The sequence below is a fragment of the Eulemur rufifrons genome, chromosome 17, assembly GCF_041146395.1.
Source record: "Eulemur rufifrons isolate Redbay chromosome 17, OSU_ERuf_1, whole genome shotgun sequence".
NCBI lineage: Eukaryota > Metazoa > Chordata > Mammalia > Primates > Lemuridae > Eulemur > Eulemur rufifrons.
This window is the reverse complement of record NC_090999.1, coordinates 36,097,150-36,104,131: the sequence shown is the minus strand read 5'-3', so window position 1 is coordinate 36,104,131 and position 6,982 is coordinate 36,097,150.

Below are 6,982 nucleotides of genomic sequence, written 5' to 3'. Positions count from 1 at the left end.
GCTTTTGGAAGAACCAGACTAAGACAACTGGCTATGGGTCCCCATCTTGTCTTTTATCAATCAGTTATTAGGTACAAGGTAATATGCTAAGCACTTTACATAGGTGATCTCACATCAACTTCACAACCAGACTAAGAAGAGGAAACTGAGGTTCAGATACATTAAATGACTCATCCAGGGTTAGATGGCCAATAAACAGTTCCATTTGAACTCAGGTCTGTTTTATCCCAATGTCCGCTATGCTATAACTGCGTTATTTTTTTCTCCCGACATATACTTCTCTGGCCCATAAAGTTATCATTTGTCTAACAATTTCTCCAAGTTAGTCTGTCTTGTTTTGTGGGCCAATCCTCAGCCTGTGACATTAATTCCATCCCATATCCTTCCCTTGAGCATTTCTGTATGACAGAGGCACCCACTCCTGCAGGCTGCATTTCCTGGGCTTCTTCACCAGCTAGTTTCTTCCTGGGTTCCGGCAATCGGAGAGGCCAGCAGGAAATTGGAGGGAGAAAGAGAGAAAGCAGGAAGTTTCTCTCCCTCTCTGTGTCTCCAGTTGCATCTCCAGCACAGCCACATCTTCAGCTCCACCTGCTCAGGTGCGCTGTGGCTCCAACTTCCCCAGTGGCTCTGGCCTCTGGGCTCCAGTAACACTAATTCCTCCTTTTGTCTCTCCAGCTGAGGGGTAGTAGCAAGTTTCTGCTTTTGCAAATCTCTGGATTGTTTCACAGTCCTCTGTTCGTCCTCTCAGCTCTTTCATGACCCACATAACCAATTCATGGATTAATTTCCTTTGTTTTAATTCTTAGAATGGTTTCTGTTTTTTTTTAATTTGGAACTGACTGATACATTGTCTAATCCTATATTTCATAAAGAGGGATGATCCTCTGCACTGATCACACATAATGCAGGAGCACGTCATTGATCACACGACATGTGGCTCAGAATCAGCCCCAAGATTCCTTGTCAATGTTTGTCTCTAATTAACAGGATGTTGGTTTTTTTCCTCAGTCTTATTTTCCAGCTTAAAAGTATGCCCATGTTCTAGCCTGTGTTTCCTAGAAATAGAGCGTGAGGCAAGGATTAAGTAAAGATGTTGTATCTGGGAGTATTTGAGAGGTACAGAGCCAGGGCAGCAAGAATGAGGGAAAAGGGAAGTTAAACAGGGGAAGATGGGAAGCCACTCGACATGCCACATGCCTGTGCTGGCCAATTGCTTCATGATACAGCCACAGGCGACAGCTGGCCGCTCAGCAGGTACGGCTGCTCCTCCGCTACACTGGACATCTCAGGACACGCTGTGTGAGGAAACTGCCTCAGAGTCATCCATCCAAGGAATTTAACTACCTGCATCCCCAGCGTTCCCCACCCCAGTCCCCCATTTCCCCCGTCATCAAAGTTTAGCTCATGGAAAGTTAATATCTTCACGCTTCTGGCTTACACCCTTCAACCCCTTTAGACAGTGACTAGGAAGCCAGATACCATGCTCTGCAGGCTGGCACATCGTCTGAGCACAGAAGAGGCGGAAGAAGCCGGACCCCAGCACGCAGCTGCCTACACGGAGCTGGTCACCCGCGGCGGGGGCTGTGCATCTGAGAGGTGGGTTGGGTGGAGGGAATCTGAGGGGGCACATGTCATGGACTGAAGTGTGTCCCCCCAAATTCGTATGTTGAATCCCTAACCCCTGGTACCTCAGAATGTGACTGTATTTGGGGTTAGGGTGTTTAAAGATGTGATTAAGTTAAAACGAGGTATTAGGGTGGGTCTTAATCCAGTCTGTGCCCTTACAAGAAGAGGAGGAGGAAATTTGGGCACACAAAGAGATGCATTCACAGAGAAAAGGACCATGGGAAGAGGAACAAGAGGGACGTCATCTGCAAGCCAAGGAGAGAGGCCTCAGGGGAAACCAACCCTGCTGACACCTTGATCTTGGACGTCTAGCCTCCCAAACTGTGAGAAAATACACTTCTGTCGTTTTTGCCACCACGTCTGTGGTATTTTGTTACAGAAGCCTGAGGAGACTAATACAACACATAAGATGTTCTGATACAACCAGTTCCTAAAATTCCTTCTTTCTATGTAGAGAGGTTCTCCCAAAGGACAGGCTCGTTCTTACGCAACTTTGACATCATAATTTTGGAGAGAAATCCACTCAGTGGTGGAGTGGGTTTATTTGTGTGTAAATGCAAACGCTGGGGTTTAATTTTTTCAAGAGCTGTCGTAGAAGTTGGTGAGTGAGGAGAGCTGCTTTGCCATATAGATGTGTGAAGTATCTATTACAGATCCTAGCACAGTAAGTGCAATGTGTCCCTTTTTCTCTCAGATGGGGAGGCCAGGTAGAGCTGAGGTAGTCAGTATGGAGCTGGTATAGACCAGGCAGAACCTGCAGCTGCCAGTGAGTGGAGTGTTAGGAGGTACACAATCTTGTCCCAGAGAAAATGGTGAGGGTGAAAGCCAAGGAAGCATGTCCCAGTGAGTCAGACAAGTAAGGGAGCCCTGAGGGACATTTCTCTGCCATACACCATCAAGAGGAGTTAAGTACCTGAGGCAGAGGAGGAAGAAGGGACCAGACCAGGCCAGAAGAGGTGAGCCACTGGGCTGACTGCACACTGAAGTCAGAGGGGTGGCATCCAAGGCTGGGTTTCCTGGAACATGAATTGCATGAAGAGGCCTAATCCAACTAAAGGCCAGGGAGGGAAGTGATTTGTAAATGGATTAATAAGTGAATGACTGGTCTTGTATAATACTATACTAATGATGTATTAGAAAGTATTGCCTATCATCCCCATATATGCCTCACATTATTTCTCTCCAAGGAAGTGACTGCCGTTGAACTAGATCCTGATTCATTCATTCAACAGACGTGCTGGATCAAGCATGTACAAGGAGAAACTGAGACAGACATGGTCTCTGCTGTCTCACCTTACTATCTTTTACTTACTGTAAAACTCTGATTATTTTCCCCAAATGTATATTACTGTCTCAATAATCTGGTCCACATTTTTTTCTTTTATCCAATTTCACAGGTTATTCCAAAAGTTAGTTTCTTAGTTTAGCACACTTTTACCCCAAATAAGATTGCTTAGTCTCATTTATAATCAAAATTTCACTTAAATACTATTTTTTTTTTTTGTTTTATGATTCTTGGTTTACCCATTAACATCTTTATATAAAGAAGAGTCCAGGCTTTAAATTCAAGCAGACTGGGCCCAAATTCAGCTCTAATATTTCTAAGCTGGGTCAGTTTTAATTTCTCTAGGCCTTAGTTTCCTTATTTGTAAAATGGAGACAGTAACACTCACCTTGCAAGGTAGTTGGGAGCCACGAAATAATATGCATTTAGTAGGTATTCAACAAAACTTGTCATATGGAATCATATTGTGTTTACATTTAGTTTGTGCCAAATAAATGAAAAAATAAGAAAAAACTATTTAAATGGCATACTTTTGTTATTCCTGAAATATTTCACCATAATAATGTTAAAAGAAATTAAACTTTTTAAAAAAGCCTTAGGAAAGTGCCACATTGAAAGTAGATACACAGCCTCCCAAAAAGTCCAATGCAGCCAATTTTCCTTCAGTATTGGGTGTTTCTTTAGTTGAACACCAGATGAAGGAATTGGCTTGTATTTACAGACCATGCTGTACCAAAAAAAAAAATGTGTATCTTTAAACACCAGAGTTACACTCAATGCAGCAAGATGTTCACACTATGAGAAGCCAACCAAAAGTACAGAAGACTCAAGTTTCCTATCTCAGGCTATACCTGGAAGTACATTCATTGAGTAGAATGGAGAGCAGAGTCACTGGCATCCCTTAAGTTGTGCATTCTTTCTTCAGGATAATTTATGCAGCCATAAAATAATTCTAGTTCTGCTAATACTTGCTTTGGGAGGTGCTAATGATCCTTCACCAAATGAAGGCCCTGTTTATTCTTGCCCTACGCATCTCAGCTCAAACCCAGTTCTCTAAGCTGGTTGCCCACAGTTCTGTTGTGCTAAAATTGTCCAGTTAAGCTTTTTCCAATCTCCCTCCAGCTTCCACTCTAATACAGTACAACACAGAACTATGAAGCAATTGTTAGTATTTTTTTTTTTTTTTTGAGACAGGGTTTTGCTCTGTCTCCCTCGCTAGAGTACAGTGGTGTGATCATAGCTCACTGTAACCTTGAACTCCTGGGCTCAAGTCATCCTCTTGCCTCAGCCTCCTGGGTAGCTGGGACTACAGGTGCATGCTACCATGCCTGGCTTATGTTTCTTCTTTTTTTGTAGAGATGGTATCTTGCTATGTTGCCCAGGCTGATCTCGAACTCCTATCCTTAAGCAATTCTCCTGCCTCAGCCTCCCAAAGTGCTGGGATTACAGGCGTGAGCCACTACACTTGGCTGCAATTGTGTTTATGGTTGTTTTGCTCAATCTTTTTGGTCAATCTTGGAGAAGTAAATCTTTTTTTTATAATTATAATTAATAAGAGATAAAAAAATCTTCACAGTAGATATTTTGAAATACATATTGAAATAAAGGAAATATAGTAAGCTTTTAGGCCGTATTTAATACACGTTAAATCTTCCAGTCTTACATATATTTTAGTCCAAGGTTAAGCATAGTGTGAGGAATGGAGTATTTTGGTTTTCATTGAATTTTTCTGATATCAGGTACAGTATATTGTATAGTGGAGGTAGTGAAAGAGATAGCACGTTTCATTTAATGACTTTCTTGTTTCTCTTGGCCTTTGTTATAGAATGCCTTGCTGTTGAAGGAGGGTTCAGAAAGAGCAAAGTAAAAAACCATCATTGGTAGGGAACACTAAACACTAGTGAAATTTAAGCACACATTTTCAACGAGTCTCAATACTCATGTGTAGGCCATGATTTTGAGAAGAAACTGAAATGTTTTCAGAGACTTCCACATTTCCATGAACACTGGATAAAAGCCACATAAAAATCCTTATATTATTTCACTTTATAATATTCTTCCACTTCCTATTAAAAATAAGATGATAGGCTAACTTCTGGACTGATTGTTTTCAGCAGCATATACCTTTCACTATCAACAAACACATAAGAAAAGTTAAACATAAATAAAATTCATGGAGAATACCCAAATTTTTACCCATAATTCTCTTTTTTTCCCAAAGCAAATATCAGATGTTTGGTAATACCAAATTCCCAAAGCAAATACCAAATGCACACAGGTTGTCTTAGTCTACTCGGGCTGCCATCACAAAATACCACAGACTGAGTAATCAAGACCCAGCAGGGTCAGTTTCTGGTGAGGGCTCTCTTCCCAGCTTGTGGATGGTTGCTTTTTTGCTATGACCTGCATGTACACAGAGAAAGAGAGAGAGAGAGATAGAGAGAATACCCACAAGACAGTAAGCTCCCTGATGTCTCTTCTAATAAGGACACTAATCCTATTGGATCAGGGTCCCACCCTTATGACCTCATTTAACCATAATTACTTTCTTATAGGCACCATTTCCAAATATAGCCATTCTGGGGGTTAGGGATTCAACAAATGAACTTGGGGAGAACACAAATATTCAGTCTATGACACGTTTACCAAAGAAATATTGTGCCTTTTATCATATTCTTCACCATATAAATAACATCACTTGTAGCTACGTGTTACATCATATTACAATAAACTAAGTAATGAGGAACTGCATGTTGATTACATAACTTATTATAAAATGAATAAATTAATTCTATTAGATCTTACATTATTTTAATTTTGAACTGCAATGGCCTGATTTTAGTAATCTACCTTATAATACATATTTTGTAATATATTTCTCAGTGGGATTTTTTATTTTTTTTGAGACAGAGTCTCACTCTGCAGCCCTGGCTAGAGTGCCGTGGTGTCAGCTCACAGCAACCTCAAACTCCTGGGCTCAAGCCATCCTACTGCTTCAGCCTCCCATGTAGCTGGGACTACAGGCATACGCCACCATGTCCAGCTAATTTTTCTATACATTTTTAGTTGTCCAGCCAATTTCTTTCTGCTTTTTTAGTAGAGACAAAGTCTCGCTCTTGCTCAGGCTGGTCTAGAACTCCTGAGCTCAAACGATCCGCCCGTCTCGGCCTCCCAGAGTGCTAGGATTACAGGCATGAGCCACTGCACCCAGGCTCTCAGTGGTTTTTAATATGCTTCAAAATAAGAATTAACATGCTTATTAGAACTGAAAGATGGGCTGGATGTGGTGGCTCACGCCTATAATCCTAGCACTCTGGGAGGCCAAGGCCGGAAGATCACTTGAGGTTAGGAGTTCAAAACCAGCCTAAGCTAGAGCGAGACCCTGTCTCCACTAAACATAGAAAAAATTAGCTGGACATATTGGCATGTGCCTGTAGTCCCAGCTACTTGGAAGGCTGAGGCAGGAGGATCTCTTGAACCCAAGAGTTTGCGGTTGCTGTGAGCTAGGCTGACACCATGGCACTCTAGCCCAGGCAACAGAGCGAGACTCTGTCTCAAAAAAAATAAAAAAAGAATTGAAAAATGAAATCAGACTTTTTCTAAAAGAATGCAAGTCTGACTTGGAAGTTTAGTTTGCAAAGAGGACAGGCTTTGCTAGTTAGGTTATGTGGCAGACATTTTCCACAAACTGAAAAGGCTAAATCTGCAACTCCAAGGTTTTGACAAAAATATATTTCAATTGTGTGATAAGATATATGCATTTTATTTAAAAATACTGTATTGGCAAGAGAGTATTGAGATTAAGACTATTTCCATTTTCCCTCTGAGAGTATGTTGAGTCAAACAAGTGTCTCTACATTGGGGTGAAAAACAGTACAATTAATAGTCTTGGCAAAGTCTTTTTGGTAATCTGCATCAAAATTGAAGTGGATTATAGTGAAGGACTATAAGGGCTTGGTAACATCTTTCTGCAAGTCAGGTGGATTTTAATTCTTTGCTTTCAATGAAATTGAAAGAAGACCTTCAAAACATCAGTGTATAGAATATTAAAAATGTTTGATGGAAGATCAT